We start from the raw sequence: 24049 nt of genomic DNA, 5'->3' as shown, positions 1-24049 counted from the left end.
ACATCAGCATGTCCAGGTTCACAAACCCCATTTATTCACTTTACTGAGGACATCCAAGGTCTCAGGAAAGGGTTCCAGCTGCCTCTTCTCACCTCTCCCCATCCCCATCTCTCTCCATCCTCCTCTCTCACCACTCCATGACCTCCACTCCCCTTGATCCCAGGAGAGCCGGGTTCCTAGCTGTTACCTTGCCACGGACCCTCATCTCTCCCTTCCTGAGGCAGTGTTGCCCATTAGTCAGAGACATTCCCAACCCAAGCACCTTTGCCAAGACTTTTCCCAGCGAGAGTAACTTTTCCAAAAGAGAAGGTCTTGTGTAAATCAATGAACAGAGATTTTTTTCCATTTCTGTAAATACAGATTGAAGTTATATTTCATTCAAATTGAAGACATGCCAGTTTAACCATTATGTGACGTGAAATGCTAATGCAATATTACTTGATTTGAATAATTGGAAATAACAGATACCACCCAAATTAGTAATAAAGCATCAAGAATCACATTATTTCACAGCTGGTTTGCTGAATAGATTGTAAACTTAGTTAATGACATTGCTCCATTAAGGTGACAATTTATTTAGCCAAGAAAGCAAAAATACCAGTGATTTTTCAGCTAACTTTTCCTGACATCAGAACTTGGGATCTAAATGAAAGAGAGAGGGGGCATTATATACGGTCTAAATTTATCCTTATGGTGTTTCTTTGATGCAGGCATTATTATGATTCTTAATTTGCAGCAATTTAACACAGGCTCAGAGTAGTAAAATCACAGTTTATATAGCAGCTTATATGAAATACTTAAAGTATATAAACATGTAGGGAGAATATATTTCACATGAGAGATTCATTCCTGAAGAAACAACGTAATTCAAGTTGAATAATTCCTAAGTAATCCTGGAATGACTGGTATTTTTTTTTCTTTTTACTGGCTACATGGGCACTTCCCTGACACATTTTCATAATCCCTCTGAAGACTGTCAGAGGAAGACAGTGAAGTCTTTGCTTTATACAAGATGTTGGGTTGAACTCAGCAGCCTCGTCCCAGCCTGGTGTGCTCATGAGTGGCTTACAGAAGGATACTGGCTGCATTTCAGCAGGCTTTTCTCATGGTCTGCACTTGAACCCTGCCCCACCTGTGAGGTCTCCTATTGAAATGTGGGTGAACCCCCATCTTGAGTCACACCTTCCATAGACAAAGGTTCTCTTGCACCTTCCTTCTTAATACCTGCCCTTAGACCTCACTTAGCCCCATTCTCTTTCAACCCCTTCATGTTTCTTTCAGTCAATTAAATTCCTTTTGATGAACTTCCTATCCAGTGTAGACGTCGCAGGATCTCCTCTTAATTATCTTGTAAAAAGATCATCAACATCTAGCTCTCTTATCTTCCCACTGTGCCTACCCAGCCAATTATAAACTCTTGACAAATTCCAACACCCACATAGATGATATCTGCACCTAGGTTGTCAAAGGCTATTGGGAGAATATCCTAGAGGAGTGGACTTGATTTCTCTGCTAGTTCGTGGTCTCCAGCCCTGAGCTGACCTCATGGCCACCCAAGTCTTCTATGACATGAATCCAGGCATCTTCCTCACTGGGTCTTTCCCCCAACCGCCCAGCTAATCCCTACCCTCTGTGCTATTGGAAAGCACCTGCTTCTCAATTCCTAGAGGGACAGGGAACTCAGGTAGGATTCCCCTGCCTCTGCTGTCCCACCTGTTGCCCTTATCTGCCATAGCATGTCTGTCTTTGTCTCCTCTCTGTCTCAAAGGACTAGATCTCATCTCAACATCCTGTCTCCTCATTCAGTCCTCATTTTGCTCCACTCATGCTTCTCGCCCAAATATTCTGAATTTGCCCTGCGTAATATTGTTAATGATTCTCTAATGGCCAACAGCATTTCTTTTTTTTTCTTTCTCACCTTTCTTCTTTCTGCTTTATTTTCCCTACTTTCTGCGTCCCCTCTTGGCACTTAGTTCTTGGGAATTTGGGGCTTAGACCCTGAAGTCAGACTGCCTGGGTTGAAGTTCCAGCTCTGCCTTTTTACTATGTGTCTTTGGAGAAGTTATTTATCCTTCCTATGCCATAGTTAGGTTATCTAGTAAATAGTTGATAATAAGTGGTACTTCCGCACATCGTGAGGTTAACGTGAATATTGAATGCTTGGCCTTTGATGATTTCAGCCATTATTTATTTAACAAACACTGAATGCATGCCTACACCATACCAAATATTGGGGATATAGACGAGGACAGCAGTCTCCAGAATCAAAAGAATTTCCTGACATTGGTTTGTTTAAAAACCCAATGATTAAAAATATCCTAATGCTTCTCTTTTTCAAGCAAACAGACATCATAACCCCTTTATAGAATTTCAAAGTCACACTCTCTTTTGTTCTTTTGAACAAATACTGAGACCCCCTCTTGTTTTCAAAGGTATATTTCATCTCTTTTCAAAAAATATATTGATCTCTTTTTAAGTGCATATTAAATTTTATTTCAAAGCTATATTCCTAATGAATAAAAAGTCCCTTCTCTCTTGAAGATCACAAAGAATGCTTAGAATGATTCAGGGAACTGGAGAAATTTTGGATAAATTCAGGCATAAAGAAAAGCTCGCAATTTTGGTGTCTTAGGAACTAGAATGTTTTGGTCTCAGCCTCTGGAAGGCTTCACTCTTCTTGCAGTCCAATCTTTATAAATGATAAAGAAGGTCATGGCTTTAAATTCTGTACCTTGGCATTTATTTCCCCACAAGAATATAAATACAGCCATTAAATTATTTAATGTCTCACAATGTGAGAGTTATGTCCACATCTCCTTGGTTGCCACTTTCTTTTATCTATGGCTAGGCATGGTGGCTCATGCCTGTAATCCCAGCACTTTGGGAGGCTGAGGCGGGTGGATCACTTGAGGTCGGGAGTTTGAGACTAGCCTGGCCAACATAGTGAAGCCCCGTCTGTACTAAAAATACAAAAACTAGCCGGGTGTGGTGGTGCACGTCTGCAGTCCCAGGTACTCGGGTGGCTGAGACAGGAGAATTGCCTGGACCTGGGAGGCAGAGATTGCAGAGAGCTGAAATCATGCCACTGCACTCCAGCAAAAACAAACAAATGAAAACAAAGCAAAACAAAACTAAAAACCCCTGATTGTAGCAAGTGCATGCGGGGTGGGAGAAACTGCAGTGGCCATTTTGGAAAATGCAGTTTTCCAAAGGTAGTAAGAACCTCATCCTGGGAGGTCAACTGTGTAACTCAGAAGCCCAGAGTGTCCAAGTAAGAGAACTATTTTGTAGGCCCAGCTTCTGCCCATCAGAAACCCTGGCTTGTATAGATGTTTGTTTGAAAAAAAGGGGGAAAAAAAGAAGAGTTCTCAGTGGACTAAAAACCAACTCCTCATGAGATAAATAAGGTGAAAGGGCTTTTTGATAAATAAGAAATAAGGAGAGAACACCAAAAACTCTTTAACTGTGAAGGGAAAGCGAGTGAAAAGAGGCCATTAAGCTATGGTGGGAAAGTAACAATCTCAAATATATGAAGGTTCCAGGAAGCTGGAATAAACAGTTAAAGACACAAAAGTATAAAGAACACAAAAGGTCTGGCTGAGTGACTCACACCTGTGCTTTGTAAGGCTGAAGTGAGAGGATAACTTGAGACCAGCCTGGGCAACACAGCGAGAATCCCAGTCTCTGCAAAAAAATAAAAAATTAGCCAGGTGTGGTGGAGCATGCCTATATTCTCAGCTACTATGGAGGTTGAGACGGGAGAATCGCTTTAGCTTGGAAGTTCAAGGTTACAGTGAGCCATGATCGTGCCACCGCACTCTAGCCTGTGCAACAGAGCAAGAAAGACCCTGTCTCAAAAAAAGAAAGAAAAAAAAAATCCAGAAAAGAAAAAGGAAACAATAAGAGTAAAATGACCAATAAATACTTTCATTTGCAATAACCTAGACATGTTAGATTAGAGATCTTTTTTTCATAAATGCCTAGCAAATGCTTCAAGAAAGATATGAAATCTCTATGTGCTAGAAGCTAAAATAAAACTGAAAATGAAAGCAGTAAAATATCCAAAAAAGAAAATAAATTAGGTAGAAAAGCATTTCCACGTAACATTATCTCCCAAAAAGTGCGTCTAAATTTGCAACTAATGTGACTTGACATATTGCTTGTTGGAACCAGAACTGGTCAATTGCTTACCTCCTCTTCCTCCAAATCAAAGCAATGCCCCCTACCGCAGACCATTTAAGACTGAGCCTTGGCCTGCCCATTTGGTTCATTTAGAGTCCATAGTCATAACCTTGCACGTAGACACCCATGCCTATCTTTGATCTGGAATATAATTACGATGACAAAAATCCAGGGCCTCATACAGCACACAAGTCAGTTCTTCATTAGTTAGAGGGTTTCTCTATAGCTGTGATGGAGAAAGTTATATTATTTAAGGTCAAGAAGTGACAGACTTAAAACTAGATTCCAACTCCCCAGTGTTATTCAGTACATTGGCCTTCTCATTTGCACCCTATTTATTTATCATTTTATCTGGATAATTAGTTAATTCAATGAACATTAAGCATTATGTCTATGCTATGTACCAAAGATATCCAGGTATGCAAGACACAGTTGCATTTGCAGGAATGTCTGCTTCTAGTACCTGGCTGCCATTTGAATGTGCATTATTTTTTAGAATTGCAACTCAGTCTTCACGTTCATAGCTGATACGTACCAAACAAGCAGAGCACACCAGATGTCACAGGAAGGCAGACTCCAGACCAATCTGAAGTTGATCTAGATTTAGGTTTTTCTGGTTGCTTTCTCTTTGATCTGAATGATAGCCGATCACTTAAACTTGTGTGTAGAACAGATGCTTGATTTCCAGCATTTGGCAAAATATAAACTATTTTCTTGCCCTTGATGACAAATTCTCTCTAATTACGGGAGGTGGGATTATTTTCAAAGGACAGTGAGAATGTGTGTACATAAAAGTATAAAATGATAGGAAGTGGAGTGGTCCAGGCACAGCTGTTTCACATTGTGTAGGAATTTTATTTTTAAACTTTGTATTTCATCTGTGGGACTTTGCAATTGGGTTAAGTATCATGTATGGCAACAAATACATAGAAAGGTTGAGTGACTGATGTCCTCTGATCAGAGAGAGACAGTGAATTTGCTTTGTGTTAAAGCATCTCTTGCTATGCATCACCTGTAAGATCAATATCAGGAAAGGCCCGTCAGCCAGTGATCTCAAATTGAGCCACAGACAGTGCAGAAAACCTTTATGAATTCCATATCCTTACCTTGCTCCTGCTTCCAACTGTGGATCTGTCTGCCCCTACAATACCTGACAAGTATATTAAAAAAAAAAATCCCCACCTGATCCTAACTAGAGTCACCCAGTTAGAATTCACTCTGCTCACACTGGACTCACTTTTATCTGGGGCCATCTTAAGCTTCAAACCATGGTTGTGCTTAATGCAGGTTTTAGCTTTTACCTGTGGAGTTCCTGAAGGTGAAGTCCATTTTCTCTAGAAGGGTACTTCCCTAGACTGTTTCTTGTTTCATATTGCAGTGATGCAGCTAAGAAGTTGGCACTGTGTTTTATCACAAGGGAAATCTCCCTTAGCATTCCTGTTGAACCCGGAGCCATTTCCCACGTTGAACAGGTTGGATTTTTCCACCTATTCATGGACAGGCATGAACACATGGCTGGATAGGTTTTTAAGAAGGCTTTGCTACGAAACAATGATTATGGTGACCACCACACCGAAAAATGTACCCGGAAGCTCTGTGACAGTATTCAGGTAACTTGGTTTATATCTGCTAGAATTCAGTATAAAGGGACAGATCTTGGAGGTGAAGTGGCAAGAGGAGGAAGAAATCACAGTGATGTCTGCTTTGTGCCAAGCAATAATTATCATATTCTGACACCCAGGCTGGAGCAATAATTTAAGCAAATCATGATACATATCAAAATGACACTCTGTCCATACCAGCCCCAGGTATATGTAATTAAAATTATATCTGTAACCGTTTACCATTCACTGGATAAGAGAATGTTTGAGAGGTGGCAGAAAGAAATATATAAACAGAATACAAATGGAACATTGTATTCACATTGTAGTAGGGAATCTGACAGATGCTGTGTACCACCTCCCATTTCAAGCAAAAGTGAATTAAAATAGTTCCCCAGAAATCACAGATTTTGTTACACCCTTTTTTCTAATTCACAATTCAAATATTCCTTCTGAAGTGCATCCCTTCCCACAATAAATTAACCCAGTGCTTATGTACATTTCACAATAATTTCAATAGGAAGCAAAAACAGGTGGGCAAACTTCTGTTTAAACTAGAGGTAAACTTGTGGACAATTACAACGTTCTCTCAGCCCAAGTGCTCAACTCCTAACCTTGCATTTTTTGTTATCTAAGGCCTGAAAACTCATCTCAAATAATTTTACTCTTTAAAAATTGCTAAGACTAAAGGGTATATTAGGTCCCAGTTACTCCACAAGTCCAGAGATGAAAATCTTGAATTCGAATAATTTAATTGGCAAATCAGACATCTGTGCTGAGATCCCATCAAGATAAGAATCTATGAACTTTCTTTCATTCACCTATTTCCTATTTTAAATAATTTGGACTGCAGATTCAGAGTGGATTCAATTATAGTATTTCACAAATATCATGCTATTGTTGTTGGTTTATGTGAAGTGCTTCCTTTTTGCTTCATGCTAGTTTTTTTCCTTCTCTTCACTTCTATTTCCTTTCTTCCCAGAGATACTAATGTGTTTGGCAATTGTCCCAAAACATGCATAGAACACAAGTTGCAAATTTTGGGTTTGTTTTTAGTATGAATAATGGTGCCTGGACTCTTGTCCTGTTTCTAGAATGTTTCATTTAACGCCAATTTTGAGACGTATCCATGCAGTATATGTTCATATGTGATTCTTCAGGTTGTTCAGGGGTCTATAAAATCAATATGAAGTCTTAATTACTCTGGGACCATCATCACCTATTGTTTTATAAACCCAAGGAAGTGACAGGCAATGGTAAAACATGAGGCAGTACCCCTGGTTTTGGGGAAAGTCTAGACCCTTGCTTTTCGTTTATCATATATGCAGCCATCTTTGGCCACTGGGGTCAGTTCAGAAAATTCTTCCTCCCTCCCTCACTGAAGAGAACACTTTTACCCATCATGTTCTGTCTTCTAAAATGTAAATATTCCAGATGGAACATATCTTACATCTCTGAAGCAGTGCTGCTCAGCTTTCATTATTGTTACCCTAAACAATCATCCCACATGCTATTTTAATACCCCAAATATGTTGCATATCTTTTTACTGCTGTATGTATATTTGTGCTTTATACCTAAAAAGTGTAAAGCTCTTTACCTCCTGGGTGACATAATCCCATTAAGTGCGCATTCTATAAAGCGGCTTCTGTGTTTGTTGTGTATCCATCACCAGCAGTAGCTTTCCTCCTTCTTGGCACGAACATCTTTCAAGCCCAATTCAAAATTCACTTCCTTCACACACCAAATTCCCTTCATACTCCATGGAAAACCCAAGGCTCCCAGCCTGGCCCACTAGGGCATTTGAGCTGCATCTCATCCATTTCCTTACCTTTCTCTACCTTGGATAGCAGCTTTTTCTATGCCGCCTTGTCCTCCTAGAACAAAAGAGTTTCAATTAACTGTATCATAGTCCTTCTCTGAGTCTCTTTGCCTAACAAAGTCTTATTCTTATCTGAACATTTTCAGATAAATTTTGCTAAAATAAATAATACTCATCAGATGAGAAACATGGGGGAATTTACACTCACCTCCTAAAGCTTTCCTAATTCGTAATTATGAAGTCTTTTGTGCAATTTAAGTAAATATACACAAACGCATGAACCTGAGAATGTCTTTACTGGCAAACATATCTGCTAACAAAATATGTGTTTGATCACTGCAACAGTCAAATCACTGTAGCTTAAATAAAAGTCATAGAATATTTTCTCTTTGTAAGGAGATTATGAATGGAAAGATAAGTTAAACCAGCAGTAAACCCTGAGAATGACAACGTGGACTGAATCCTGATCCTCAAAGCATGCTGCGCTACCATTGAGAGCCACAGGTTTATCTGTGGATAAGAATACAAAAGTGGGACAAGATATAGGAAATTAATTTTGAATAGGCTGAAGTTACGGGAAGAATATTTTCTGAAATTTCTTCAGATGTGAGATAATATGTGTCTCTGCTGTGGTCTTTTAATAAGAAAAGAAAGAAGGTGACCAAATCAATATGTCAACATTAGAAACAACTGAAGTTATTTATATTAAAAACTATAGAACAGACTTACAACTTTCTCTTACGATAGAATGCCTTAACGCATATAAAACAACTTGAGAATGGTACACGATTCGTTAGTTTACATAAGCAGAGGGAAAATAATTTTGTTTTCAAATAAGAGCATGTTACTAGATTTTTTAATATGTAAAATGTAATTCTGCTCTAGGATAATTGGGAGGTTGGATTAATAAATATATGTAGTACAGCCTGCCTTCAGAATACTCATTGGATATAAGAATACCTTCCCCATTTTTGGATAAAAGAATACCTTCCCCATTTTCCACACCAGGGAAAAGAAGCCAATGAAATCTAGCCAGGATCTCTTACAGGTGCAGACAGACTAGACCACTTTTATTTTTCAGGCCCCCCAGTATGTCAAAAATGAAGAAGTATCAAAAAATATGACAAAAATGTTTTAAATATTTATATTTTAATAATTCACACTTCCTAATATATTAATAATATAAGTCAATATATGTATGCTCTTCATAATTTACAAGTTACCTATTAGCCAAATGCACAGGCCCTACAACACCCTTCCACATTCTGACTTTGAAGCTGTACAGCTGAGGGTTGAGATCTGGGCTCCCTCCTGTTGGAGGATGACCTCATGTTGCAGGCCAGGCTTGTGTCTCCCTTGTATTCTTTTCTCTGGACTGGAGGTCAGAGAATGCAGGTGGTATGGTTTGGCAGTGTCCCCACCCAAATTTCCTCTTGAATTGTAGTTTCCATAATTCCCATGTGTCATGGGAGTGACTTGGTGGTGTGTCCAGAATTGGTGTGTTCTTGGTCTCACTGACTTCAAAAATGAATCCACGGACCCTCGCGGTGAGTGTTACAGTTTCTTAAAAATGGTGTGTCCAGAGTTTGTTTCTTCTGACATTGGATGTGCTCGGAGTTTCTTCCTTCTGGTGGGTTCGTGGTCTCCCTGGCTTCAAGAGTGAAACTGCAGACCTTGGCAGTGAGTGTTACAGCTCCTAAGATGGCGCGTCGGAAGTTGTTAATTCTTCCCAGTGGGTTTATGGTCTTTCTGGCCTCAAGAGTGAAGCTGCAGACCTTTGCGGTTAGTGTTACAGCTCACGAAGGCAGTATGGACCCGAAGAGTGAACAGCAGCAAGATTTACTGCAAATAGCAAAAAAACAAAGCTTCCACAGTGCGGAAAGAGACCAGAGCAAATTGTCGCTGCTGGCTTGGGCAGCCTGCTTTTATTCCCTTATCTGACCCCACCCACATCCTGCTGATTGGCCCATTTTACAGACAGCTGATTGGTCCATTTTACAGAGAGCTGATTGGTCTGTTTTACAGAGAGCTGATTGGTCTGTTTAGACAAGGTGCTGATTGGTGCGTTTAAAATTCCCGAGCTAGACACAGAGTGCTGATTGGTGTATTTACAATCCTCTAGCTAGACATAAAAGTTCTCCAAGTCCCCCCAGATTAACCAAACACAGAGCACTGATTGGTGTGTTTACAAACCTTGAGCTAGGCACAGGTTGCTGATTGGTGCATTTACAAACCTTGAGCTAGACACAGAGTGCTGATTGGTGCATTTACAAACCTTGAGCTAGACACAGAGTGCTGATTGGTGTATTTACAATCCTTTAGCTAGACATAAAGGTTCTCCAAGTCCCCACCCAATTAGCTACACACAGAGTGCTGACGGGTGCATCCATGAACCCCCAAGCTAGACACAGAGCACTGACCAGTGCATATAAAATCCTCTGGCCAGACATAAAAGTTCTCCAAGTCCCCACCCGACTCAGAAGCCCAGCTGGCTTCTCCTAAGCTGGCTTCTCCTAGTGGATCACGTGCCAGGGCCGTGGGCAGAGCTGCCCACCAGTCCCACGCTGCACACTTGCACTCCTCAGCACTTGGGCGGTTGATGGAAGCGGGTGCTGCGTGCCGCGGAGCAGGGGGCGGATCCCGTCGGGAAGGCTCAGGCAGTGCAGAAGCCCACCGTGGGCTGGGCGGGGCGGTGGGGGGGCTCGAGCATGGTGGGCTGCAGGTCTGGAGCCATGCCCCACAGGTGAGGCCTGGTGAGAATTTGAGCGCAGCTCGGGCAGGTTGGCAGTGCTGGGGGACATGGCGCCCCCTCCGCAGCTGCTGGCCAGCGTGCTAAGCCCCTCACTTCCTGGGGCCGGCTGCTCCAAGTACAGGAACTCACGCCCACCCAGAACTTGTGCTGTCCTGCGAGCACCGCACACAGTCTGGTTCTCGCCCGTGCCTCTCCCTCCACACCTTCCCGCAAGCAGAGGGAGCCAACTCCAGCCTCAGCCAGCCCAGAGAGGGTCTCCCACAGTGCAGCGGCAGGCTGAAGGGCTTCTCAAGCGTAGCCAGAGCAGACGCCGAGGCCGGGGAGGTGCTGAGAGAGAGCGAGGGCTGTCAGCACATTGTCACCTCTCAGTGGGAGGTAATTGAATCATGGGGGTGGTTCTTTCTGGTGCTGTTCTTGTGGTAGTGAATACATCTCATGAGATCTGATGGTTTTATAGAGGGGAGTCCGTCTGCACACGCTCTCTTGCCTGCTACCATGTAAAATGTGACTTTTCTCCTCCTTCACCTTCTGCCATGATTGTGAGGCCTCCCCAGCCATGTGGAACTGTGAGTCCATTAAACCTCTTTCCTTTATAAATTACCCAGTCTGGGGCATGTCTTTATAAGCAGTGTGAGAACAGACTCATACAGTGGGCTTCTGTTCATGCCTGGACTGTTGTTCACAACTGACTTTGAGAAGACTTTTCTCCCTCTTTGGGCCTCAGTCTTCCAATCTCTATCAAAAATACACAAAATAATTCCTGTCCTGTGAGTTTAGAAAAATGATCAAAATTTATCAAACTGTTGGACTATATTTGGTCTGCAGATGTGTAACGCATTTTGTTTGGCTGACCTAGGATTTTTGTAATATGTAAGCCTATATTTAAAACTAAGGATATTTAATACTGCAATCTGCATTCATAGAGTTTCTTGTATGATCTAAGGCCTGCCACCCTTGCGTCTGCCCTCTATGTATGGGGCACCTTTGGAGGGAGTTGAGCTCAGCCTCCTCCTTTCAACAGACATGAGCTGCTCTGTCCTCAGTAGACAAATTACTGACATGCACTGTTTCTCCCCCTCACTGGGGACTCATGTCTGATGCCATTAATCTTCACACTTTGTGGTTTCCTCCATAGAAATAATGAAGAGAAATATGTGTTGTACCTATGTCTCTATTAAAGTGAGACTTTATTTAAAATATTGAGTGAGAGAGCTGCTAATTTCCAGAACAGTGGCCCTGGTGACATTTGACTTTCAAAAATTTTATCTAAGAATATTATAATAGTCACCTCAGTCCAAGTATTTTATCTACAGGCTAAAAACCCCACATCACCAATTCCCATAGTCTAGACTCATGAGGTCTCTTCTCTTTCTTTAGCAGTCTTTGTAATTCTTACCAAAATGAGTTCTTCTCACTCAATGACAATTAAATACACAAATGACTTTTTTGAGAGTTACAGAATGAGAGGGAGAAAGGAGATTAAAACATCTGTTTTTCTTATAAGACTTAGACTTTATTTTGGAAATCCCAATGAAAACACAAATAATCCTAAAGCATCTGATAATTATAATTTCAGACATTTACTAAGATTCGTTATTTGGCAAGTCCTGTGTTAGAAATTTTTACATATTATTTCATTTAATTCTCAACACTGAGTAGTGGGTATTATTATTCCTCTTTGCAGATGAGGAAACAGCCTCAGAAATGTGCCCAAGATCACGTAGAAAGTAGGTGGTAGGATGAGGTTTGAACACTGGATTAATTATTAGGTTTAGGGTTAGGGTTGGGGTTAGGGCTAGGGTTAGGGTTTGGGTAGGGTTAGGGTCAGGGTTAATATTACTACAAATGTTTTAATTCCTATGTCAGAACAAGATTTGCTAAGAGATTCACAGTCACTCTCCAGAGGGTTGAAGAGTTTTCGGCAAAGATGTTTTTAATTTTTCTTTTCTTTTCCTTTTTTCTTTTCTTTTCTTTCTTTTTCTTTCCTTTCTCTTCTCTTCTCTTCTTTTCTAAGAGTCTTTTTTTATCCTGCCACCACCCTTTTATTAACCTCCAATGCAGAGATTTGATTTTTGCACGTTTCTCATTTCAAGGCACATCCCATTGCCCTAGGCAGGATATTGCATTTCTTTTATTTCATTTTCTTTCTTCATTTCAGATTCCTACTTGCATCTCATTCTCTGTCGTATAGACATAGACATATGTCTTGTTTAGGAGTTGTAGCTTTGTACAATATGTATTGTTGTGGTGGTGGTTTTTGAATTTGTGTGTGTTACTTAACATGAATAGGATTAATCTGGAGATTTCTAAATACACATGGTTTGGTTTCTTTTAGTCTTACCTAAGCCATATTTTCACATAGGACCAGATAATTCTAAAAGGCTTGTCAGTCAGCCATCCCTTTACAATCCTCCTCTTTCTCTCCTAATGGAAAGCATTTCTAGCTGATTCCTTTGGGATTTACTTCCAAATCTCTCTGTAACATACTTACAGTGGCGCTTGAATATTTTTTTCAGTGTTAGTCATTGTTTATGCTTTCCCCTTCTAGAAGACACGTATTAATCTCTCACATATGCCTGCCGTCTTCCCGCATCCCTCCTTTCCAACCTCCATTCCCCCACTGTAGTAATACATTGTGGCTAAATCAATATTCTGTTGTGGAAATAAATGAAGACCATCAAAACGAGAACCAACACAAGCTATTCACTCAGAGCTTGCTGTGGCCAAAATGGGAACCAATACAAGCTATTTACTCAGTGCTTGCGGTGGCTGGGGCGTCAGGGACCATCCCTTGCATTTGGCAGGGACTAGATCACAGGTGGAGGAGTGGGAGAGCTTAGAGTGGGAAAAAATAAGGCTTCAGGTATGCTCAGTTCCCAGGTTACTGGCCCAGGGAAGCTGGAGGTGAATTAACTAGAAGAAGGTATCTTACGTAATGGGCTGGGGAGCAACTTTGGCTTTCTCTAGTTGGTCTTGAATTGCAGGGAAACTGGAAGTCACTCACCAAGTTCTGAGCATTCTGGGCAAATTGCTGTGGAGGCTGAGGTTGGGCTTTCCAGTGCTGGTTGTTGCAGAGCCTGAGCTTTGTGAGGGAGTTCTACTGCCACACAAGTTCCAGCTCTCTGTCTGCGTATTCAGGCTCATTGTGTAGCACTATGCAAATCTTATTCAAGCCGAGCCTTGTGTAGTTTCCTATACACACTTCATTTTCCTGAATACTTACTGTTTTGTCTTGAGTTAATAATTATCTCTTTTGTGTGCAGATATATGTGCGTGATTTTCTATACATTGACTATTAACTCCAAACTCTCTGCCATTTGTCAAACTCTCTTGTTTTTCTGTTTAGAAAAATTAGTTATTTCATTCATGTGGCCTTCCTGAAAGATCCAGTTTTGCAGTCTTCTGACACATGCCTGTTGGACACACTTACCATTTTAGGGACCTTTTTCAACATCCTATGGGGCCTCCCTTTGCCTTTCTCCTGTATAAGCTCCTCTTTTTAACAGTTTCTATGAATGTCTCTTGCTGGGGTTATGTCCTCATTTTGGTAGAGCACTTTATCCAACAACCTCCTGAAAAGGGGTGCATGGTAAGTAATTTCCAAGACCTTACATGTGTGGAAAATACCTATTCTATCCTATTCTTATTTGTTCCATATTAAACTTTAACATAAAATCAATTTCCTTAACAACTTGGAAGACATTGCTCCATTGTTTTTGACATTCTGATGTTGCTATTGAGAAGACCGTAGACAATGTAATTCTTGTTGTTGTTGTTTTGGTAATAGAAATAAAGACTCAGAATTTTCAAATTCAACTTTTCTATGCCCTGATTACTGGCAGGTGAGAAGAAAAAAATGGGACAGACACGGTAATGACGTGAAGGGTTTTTTTTTTCTTTTTTCTTTTCTTAGCTTACGTAAAACTTGTTTAGGGACCTTGGCAAATAAGCATTTCTTAGCAGGACTGGTGGTGGGGGTAGGACTGGGAGTTGATATATCTGCCTCTTTTTACAGAAGTCAATCTTTTTCCTTTTGATCACACATCATGTATAACATCTGAGATCCTATGGGCAGGGGTATTTGAGGGAGAGAGGAGCTTTGGGCAGGACAGGAATATCCTGAGGCAAAGAGAAATTTGAGGAAAGGCATCGGGGCACTGAATTGTCCTAGTGGGAAGGGTGGATGTCTCATCAGAACTTAGCATGTTTTAGTCTTTGGAAGTTCACAGATCTCTGACTGTCTCCAGTGTTCCGAAATCGCTGTGCTCTATTGTTCTCGATTGTGCTGTGCCTGTTGTAGAATCTTCCAATCAGGAAGTCCACATCCTTCAATCCATTTATCAGATTAATATAATTCCTCTCTATTCCAGGTTTTGTAGTTATTTTTTTGTTGTGGATAACAGCATGTTTTGCCAAAAGCTTTTTCTACATTTATGTAAATATACTTTTCTCCTTAGTGCATATAATTTTGTATCACTTATTTCCTTTAATATGACAGTAAGTACATTTATGAATATTATGCACTAGCCCTAAGTATATTACCTGTTTATATTTCTTCACATCATAATAAAATTTTGTGAAGATGCAAAAGCTGCCTTTCTCTCACAATTCTTTCCTCAGTCACAGCCTTCCTGACTTTTTCCTATAGGGGTCTGATTATAAGATGACCATGTAAATTATATGATCTATCCCATAGACAGAATTTTTTCTTAGAGACACGTGCTTTCCTATGTAAACTTATAATTGTTTACCCGGTTGGAGAAGCATTTTTTCCTTAGGTTATGAGAATCTATGCTAAGTGCAAAAGAAAGATATATGGTTATCTGGCAAAGAGAAAAGAGTACATGAACAAGTACATTCAATCAGTTAAATCTGGGATGCTCAATGGCATATTTTAGGGTCTATGTTAAAAATAATTTAACAGAAAGGTTAATATCAGATATTGTTACAGGATTGGCCAGAGGCAACTGTAGGGAAAAGGAAAGACCGGGAATCTTGGGATAGTTTATGAATCATTCACTCACATGGGTATCTTGGGAACATGAAGTGTACAGGCATCATCCCAGGTGTTGGAGATACAGAAGAAGGTAGTTGCCATCTGTGCCTTCACAGAGCTTATCCTGGAGTGGCTAAAGCAGATCTTACAAATACTAAATAAAATATGCCCAGTGTTATGTGAGGCGGATCTAGAGGTACACAACAAGGGACCTGAAACATACAAGGCTTAGGAGAGGTGGCCCCAAGATAGAGGGTTTTAAGCTGAGACCAGAGTCTGAGGAGGAAGGGGAGAATGTTACTGTCAGTGGGAGTTGCCTGTGCAAAGTCTCAGAATTCAGAGAAACTGGTTTGAGATGAATCTGAGGACGTAGACAGGAGAGAAATGATGAAAAGTCACACTAGGAAGTTTGGATTTTACCCTACAAGCAATGGAAATCATTACAAAGTACTTATCAGGGTGATGAAATGATAAAAATCTTGCTTTAGAAAAATCATTCTGGTTGTTGTGTAGAGAATACATGAGAGTGAACAAGAGTAGAGGGGCAGAGACTTTTGACTATCTTAATAATTCAGGTAAGAGATGATGGTCGCCTGGATTTTTGTTAGGGTGCTGGACATGGAGATAAATTAATGGGGTCAAGAGATATCTGGGAGATGGAATTAATTGTACTAGACATTTGGCTAGGAAAGAAAAGAGGGAGAGAGAAAAATAAAGGATAGTTCCCACATTATTCTCAGTGCCCAGTAGATAAAAAGTTTCCATTTGTTTCCCATAGAGCCTGCTGTTGGAGAACCAACTTTGGAAAAAAGATGATGATCTCTGTTATGAGTTATTCGCCTTTGAGTTCTCTGATGACTTCCAAGTGTGAATATTTGCCCGGGTGGTGGATGTGTGGGTCTGAAGCCAAGAAAAGAGGTTTTGGGTGGAGGCATACAAATGAAAGCTGTCAAAATTAGACAGCGATGGAGGCCCTGGACTCAGTGAGCCCAGCAGGTAGAAATAATTTCTTGACATGTTTATTTAAAAACGTTTTTTCTAGGGCTTAGTCTAAACTGATGCCCTGTTTCTTGGGTAAGTCCAAAGAACATGCATTTCAATATGTTTCTGGGTGGTGCTTCTAGACACTAATGAGTGCAAGCTCTTCATCTTGAAGAGGAGAAAATAAATCCAGAGACTGTGTGCGAAGGAGTCAGGCATTGAAGGGTATGTGGAGAATGAGGATCCATCAAACAGATTAGGATGGAGCAGGAAAGATGCATGGGAAGAAATTCTATAAATGTGTGAAACAAAAATAGGACAGTGTTTAAAGAAGGATGGCATTACTAACAATGTCAAATTCTTTCACGGGTTCAATCACAATGAAAACTGAAAATGTCCTGGACTCAGCAAGATGGAGATTTCACTGATTTTTTTTTTTTCTTTTCTCACTCTGTCGCACAGGCTGGAGTGCAGTGGTATGATCTCAGCTCACTGCATCCTCCATCTCCTGGGTTTAAGTGATCCTCCTGCCTCAGCCTCCCTAGTAGCTGGGACTACAGGCACACACCACTATGCCCAGCTAATTTTTGTATTGTTAGTAGAGATGGGGTTTCACCATGTTGGCCAGGCTGGTCTCGAACTCCTGACCTCATGTGATACACCTGCCTTGGCCTCCCAAAGTGCTGGGATTTCAGGTGTGAGCCACTGCACCCGGCCCAATTTTACTAATCTTAAGGAACAGTTTCAGTGGAGTGATTGGAACCAAAAGAGACTGCAGTGGATTGAGGAGTGCATTTGGGATGATCAGGGAAAAAGGGGTTTAAAAAGTTAGGCTGAGAAGGGGAAGAGGGAGAGGGGATGGCGAATAGAGAGCCAGAGAGTTTGATTCTCCTTCATGTGGAATTGGTTTTCAGTTTATTAAAAATCTTAATGAGAAAGAGCCATTAGGAAAGGAGAAAATGGGGAGAAAGTAACAATATGAACAGAACAGGTCTTAGGGGGTCCGGAGGAGATGGACCAGAGCATCTGAAGATGCACTCGTGTGAGACAAACCACTTTCTGCTATCAATATTGACACAAGCCCTTTCCTTCAAATGTTCTATGGGAAGTAATACCCAGTTATAACTATTCAATGTTGTTGGTGGCTACATAAATATGTCTGTATCTTTCACGGTAAACTTAAAGCATTATTTTATATTATTTCAAAACAAATCCTTGATGACCCCAAATACTTGGATTTCTGTATTAGAAAACCGATAGAATCAGGGTATACTTATAGGTATCTTTTACTTTGAATATTTTACTTTATCTTCCTAAATTAAGTTGTGAAATATAATATCTAAAGACCTAATTTTGACATGTTTAAGGCTATCAACAAACACCAACCAGAATTGTGTAGCAATAAATAAAAATTGAATGAATGTCGGACTTGATTCTTTCCTTGGTGAATATTTATCTTGTTAACACATGTTTGCCGAATTCACAGAGACAGGGTTGTTAAAGTGTATTTCCTTCCCTTTCACTTTCGGCACCTCTTTTCCTCCTCAGCAATAATAATTTTCAGTTCAACATTTGCCAGAGCAAAATATTCCCCATGTAAAACTTCAAGTGCCTGTCTTTTGATTGTAGGTTTTCGGCAAGAGTGGTAGTTATTTGGGGTGAAGGAGATTTGAGTGAGGACATGAAGCTCTTATTTCTGTTCTCTGCAGTTACTCCAGATTGAGAAGCCCCAAGTTACCTGCAATTTATCAGTTGCCAAAATAACACGTTCCACTCCCTAACAAATTAATGTGCCCCATATGTCAGTACTTGGTTTGTAGATGGTTTGTCTTTTTTTATTTTTTATCTCATGTGAATGTGAGTTGAAGTCAGAAACTACTTTTTTCATCTCTATTTTGCATCAACATTTGAAAAAGGTCCCAAACACACACGTCGTCACTATCCAGGCTGGTAACTAAATGCATAAGGCAGGTTGGATTAAACCAATAATTACTAATTTTGCTTGCTCTGATTCCAAGTCAAATAAGTGCCAATTATGAGACCCTTTAAATGCTCTCTAGGGGTAAGCCAGTTGGCATTGCTAAAAATGAATGATGGGTATACAGGGATTCATTATACTCTTCTTTTTGCTTTTCTGTATGTTTGCAATTTTCCATAATAGAAAATTAAAAAAAAATGCTTGAGAGCCAAATTAAACAGTCACACACCATCTGCAGTCTGGCTACACGAACCATTTTGCAATTCCTGGAAGGAACTCTGAGATTGAGACACTTTATCTCATGCACCTTTTTCTGCAATGTTATATGTGTGAGTGTCATGAGCTGGGCACCCTGGATCTTTGACTATTGAAGAGATAACAGGACAGAAAGGGAAGACCACGGGCTTAGGAACTGAAAGATTGTCCATAGGTGTGAGCGCTTCTCCTCTCGCTACTGGCCTTGCAGCTTTGAGGCAGTTACTTTTCTCCCAACCCAGGTGTTCTTATCGGCTAGCCGAATTTACAGATGATATATTGACAAAATAACCTGATGTTTGCAAATATAACTCACAAACTCTGTTGGGCTTCATAAAACCTGGTTATTATTTTTCAATAATGGTAATGATAAGTGGTGTTAGTATATGCCAGGTAACCACTGTAAAGGCACGATGATGGTTCACCTGTACAGCAGCATTGGGAAGAGGAATTGCTGTACCAACAAGTTTTTGTTTATAAATGAGAAAACTGGGGGTCAGAGGGGTGAAGCACATTGAACAAAGACACTAAATAGTGCATGCCAAGGCCAAGTTCGAACCAAACCTGTCCCACACCTGCTCATAACCTGATTCTGCACAAGCCATCAGGGACAGATGGGAGCTCTGTTGCGCATTTCCAAAGCAATCTTTGACCCAAAAGCATGTTACCTGTACAGAATGCAAATTCCATTTCCTCTGAGTTGAGAGGAAGGAAACTTCACCACATCTTTCAGCCTAGAAAACCCAGGCCTATAATATTTCTACTTCGTCAAAATGACTGAGAGGCCTGTGGGTTAATGGCAGAGTTGGCCACAGCCTTCCTTTCTTCCCAAGTCCTCTGCCCCCAGCTCCCACCTGTGTGGGCTGCAGGAGGTGCTAGTGCTGGAGGGTGGGCTCTGGAAACAGAACTCACATGGAACACAGTGACAAAGTAAGTAACCAGAACTGCTCTATTCATTCTAAACCTGGGGTCAACGACTTTCCATTTTTTAAGATTCCTTTATATGCTTTTTGCGTTTTTTATTTTGTTAATTCTCTTATGCGTTCTCTTACACTTTCAAGATTTGCCTTAGTTGTTGTGACCCTATATTTGTGGGCTTTTGCAAATAAGTTTATCTACATAGACAAACATTACTCCTTTTTTTTCATAAAGGTCAATATAGCCTGGAAGGGAATGATTTACAGGGACGTTGAAAACAAACAGGGGAACTTTTAATACGGTTTTCAGTGAAGTCCGATACAATATGTCTGAATTTATGCCATTTGAATATATTGGATACAAAAAGAAAATCACATTGCTTTGAAGGAACATACTTTTATTTCTGGATTTTAGTTGAAAGCCTAATAGAAAATAAATTGTCAAATGTGGGGAGCTGGTAAATCTCATTAAATTGAACTGGGAAGTTATAGATGGCATTAAATAATTCACTTTCATCAAGAGAAGAGAAGAAAAAAAATCCGAAAAGAAGCTATGCATCTTTCTACTTTTAAAATGCTTGTGTTTGATTGTCTTCTCCAGATAAATATTCATATTAAATGCTTTTCTTCATCGCTTCTGGAAATCACTCCCCAAAAGCCTTTTATTTTCTTTCACTGTTTTGAAGTGAACTGATACATCATAAAAAGTGATGAAAACCTCTGTAGCCTTCTCAGATGGCGACTGGTTCTCCTATGAGCTGCAGGTGATATTAATAACTTCTGCCAGGCTTAATTATAGTCTTCTTACAGTATTATTTATTTATTTATTTTACTTTTTTAATATTGTTTTTCTTTTTTTGAGACGGAGTCTCACTCTGTCGCCCTGGCTGGAGTGCAGTGGCACTAACTCGGCTCACTGCAGCCTCTACCTCCCAGGTTCAAGTGATTCTCCTGGCTCTGCCTCCCAAGTAGCTGGAATTACAGGCCCATGCCACCACGCCAGACTAATTTTTTGTTTGTTTGTTTGTTTTTGAGATGGAGTCTCACTCTGTCACCAGGCTGGAGGGCAGTGGCGTGATCTTGGCTCACTGCAACCTCTGCCTCCTGGGTTCAAGTGATTTTTCTGCCTCAGCCTCCTGAGTAACTGGGACTATAGGCACACACCATCATACCCAACTAATTTTTTTGTATTTTTAGTAGAGATGGATTTCACCATTTTGGCCAGGATGGTCTCTGTCTCTTGACTTCACAATCTGCCTGTCTTGGCCTCCCAAAGTGCTGTGATTACAGGCATGAGCCACCACACCTGGCCTAATTTTTGTATTTTTTAATAGAGATGTGGTTTCACCATGTCAGCCAGGCTGGTCTCAAACTCCTGGCCTCAAGTGATCTGCCCGCCTCAGCCTCCTGAATTGCTGGGATTACAGGCATGAACCACTGAGCCCAAAGTGTGTTTCGTTTATATGACTCTCACCATTGAAAACATTGCTCAGATTGTTTGCATAAATAATAAGTCAACAATTCCCCTAGTTAGAGTGCCTAAATAGCTAATTAAGGGTAGCCTTGTTGTGGAGCTAATGTCTGAGTCAGAATATGCAGCTTTGGTGATTTTGGAATCAAGTCTTGGGATACAATTTCTATCATGCATAAGGGGTTAATTTGAGGCAAACAGGACCAGGGGTCCTGGGCACTAAAGAAGCAGTGTCTAGAAAGCCCCATGGAGATCTGGGAAGAGGAGTTGCTAATGCCATCAGGTCCGACCAAGGGCTAACATCAGCTGAAATATTTGAAATCTCCATTAGTCTGTTTCTGGGAATGAGTAATTGGCCCATTGCACTATGGAGGTTGTTGAATTCAAATGTAGAATTACATGGGGTCTGAACAATAGATTGTAATAATTCCTTCTTTTTCTTGAAGAGATGAACGCAAGAAAAGTGAGAGGTTGATTTGTTTAGGGATGTTATTTTCTAGGTAGGTGAAAGTTGAAAGGCCGTTGGCTGTAATTCCCAAAGGTCTCATGCAATGAGACCAAAATTGCCCAGAAATTTTTGTCATGGGAGTCTGGTGATGATGACATGTCCAGCAGCCAGTAAGGGGAGGGGCACAGGCTACTGTTTGGAATAATCTAAGGGTAACGTTAGAATGAGTATGTTCAGAACCAACAATTATAGAGGAAAGAAAAGAGTAAAAGGGCCATTATGAGTGGATGCCAGAGATATATAGACATCGAGAGGAAGAGTGATTATAATAAAGCAGGTGAAAACAAAACAGGAATTAGACAAGGGTCTTGGTTCTACATGTGGGGAGGAAGCTGCCTGCTATCTAAGGTCATCAGCTGGTTCAGAATGTCTTGTGTCAACTGTTTAGTGCTGTATGTGGGGTATTCTAGAGGATCTTTGAAAACTTCATTTTCAGGCCCTTGATTGAAGTAGCCTTCCCATCATGTAGAATTTGAATTTCTACATTAAGTTGCAAACTGTGAACCCACTGCTATATTTGTTGATGTTATATGGTCACTTCCGAAAGGGGTTCTAGGAAGTTTATTCCTGATATCTTTTTGGGCCAATGAATTCTCTGGATTGAAGATCACTAAGGAAGAGTGTTGTGGGAAGGTGACCTGAACCTGTTGAATATAGGAATGCCATATCCCTGTGCAGCAGAGAAGAGTCTTGTTATCAAGAGGCGAAAGCCCTATTTAAATGAACCTTCCAGCTACCAAGTCACAGGAGGATGACTCACATGTCATTGAAGGAATGGACCAAATTGGCATAAGGTCTAGTGCCATTGGTTAAATGATCTCAAAGTTTTCTGAATGTTTTGTTATTTTTAACTTAAGAATGTCATTCATTGGTCATTCTTGAGTTAAAAATCCTTTCAATCTTTCATCCTTTAAATCTTTATAGAAGGTTGGGGATGGTAATATCGGTGTCGTTTTTGAATAAGTGGTGATACCTTACTGAGTTCTTTTATAATAATTTCTGTAAAGTGTGCGCCTCAGCCACTTGATGTAAAAGTTTGTGTGAACCAGATTGGAAACACAAAATCAAGTTGCTTTTAGCAACAATTAGGGCTTCAGGTATTCAGCAAGAAAATGTTTCCTACATCCTGATAATAGAAATATAATAATAATACATAGTTAAGTCCTATGTAGAGTGGAAGGAAGCTGGATAAAATTGAACAGAAGGTGTTCAAGGGAGCTTGGAGGCTTTTGCCCCTGGTTCGTCCCTCTTTTTAAGTATCTTTGAATATTCTATATGTGAAAGTTGACACATGACCCCCAAATAACCTCAGCTATCTCTTTAAAGTTTTCTTATCAAACTTCACTTAGATAATAACCTATCTGCCTGCAATATGCTGAGTAGTTTCATGGAGACACTTAGCTAATATCTCTGTGAAACTGTTACCTGAAAGGGCTCCTGATTCAGACCCCAACAGAGGGTTTTTGGACCTCACTCAAGAAAGAATTTGGGGTAAATCCATAGAGTAAAGTGAAAGCAAGTTTATTAAGAAAGCAAAGAGGCTGGGCGAGGTGGCTCACGCCTTTAATCCCAGCACTTTGGGAGGCTGAGACGGGCAGATCACAAGGTCAGGAGATCGAGACCATCCTGGCTAACACAGTGAAACCCCATCTCTACTAAAAATACAAAAAAATTAGCCGAGCATGCTGGCAAGGGCCGGTAGTCCAAGCTACTCGGGAGGCTGAGGCAGGAGAATGGCGTGAACCCGGGAGGCGGAGCTTGCAATGAGCCGAGATTGCGCCACTGCACTCCAGCCTGGGCGACAGAGCAAGACTCTGTCTCAAAAAAAAATAAAAATTAAAAAATAAAAATTAAAAAAAAGCAAAGAAATAGAAGAGTGGCTACTCCATAGGCAGAACGGTGGCATGGGCTCCTAGACTTAGTGTCCTTAAAGTTGCTTCTCGATTATACGCTAAACAATAGGTGGATTACTCATGAGTTTTCTGGGAAAAGAGTGGGCAATTTCTGGAACCGAGGGAGGTTTCATCCCCTTCTTAGATCATATAGGGTAACTTCCTGATGTTGCCATGACATCTGTAAACTGTCATGGCACTGGTGGGAGTGTCTTTTAGCAGGAGATGATTTTGTCAGAGGTGTTTGAACCAGAGCAACTCTATCTTGAACAGGTGCTGGATAAAATAAAGCTGAGACCTATGGGCTGCATTCCCGGGAGGTTAGGTATGCTTAGTCACAGGAGGAGAAAGGAGCTTGGCTCAAGATACAGGTCATAAAGTCCCTGCTGATAAAACAGGTTGCGATAAAGAAGCCAGCCGCATCCCACCATGAAAAGTGACTCTGGTCGTTCTGGCTGCTCATTGAAATGCATTAGCATGCTAAAAGACACTTTCCTTCCTATGGTTGTTTGCTCTGAGAACGCATTTGCGAGATCCTCCACACATGTTCACTAAACGGATGGATTTCTTTCCATTTTTAGGAAAGAGGAGGATATTTCTGATGAATGATAGTGGTGAAAGGCCTTAATGTATTCTCCTCTCCAAAATAAACGACTAGTATCACATAAAAAGTGGGAGAGAAAGAGATGGAGGAAA

The 24049-nt window shown here is 40.7% G+C and overlaps 1 long non-coding RNA gene across 1 annotated transcript in view; it reads right to left on the bottom strand.

Moving 5' to 3' along the window:
• Nucleotides 1-3608: 3608 nt before the first annotated feature.
• Nucleotides 3609-24049, bottom strand: part of LOC129460872 (uncharacterized) — a 30891-nt gene continuing 10450 nt past the window's right edge. Inside the window, exons 2-4 of the long non-coding RNA XR_008650322.1 lie at nt 7613-7658; nt 4192-4408; nt 3609-3684 (exon numbers count right to left, since the gene is read on the bottom strand). This is a non-coding gene — a long non-coding RNA (uncharacterized lncRNA). The remainder of the gene's footprint in view (nt 3685-4191; nt 4409-7612; nt 7659-24049) is intronic.

Source organism: Symphalangus syndactylus, chromosome 13, assembly GCF_028878055.3.
Source record: "Symphalangus syndactylus isolate Jambi chromosome 13, NHGRI_mSymSyn1-v2.1_pri, whole genome shotgun sequence".
NCBI lineage: Eukaryota > Metazoa > Chordata > Mammalia > Primates > Hylobatidae > Symphalangus > Symphalangus syndactylus.
Note: the sequence above shows the minus strand (reverse complement) of the source record. Positions and strands in the feature narration are given on the sequence as shown.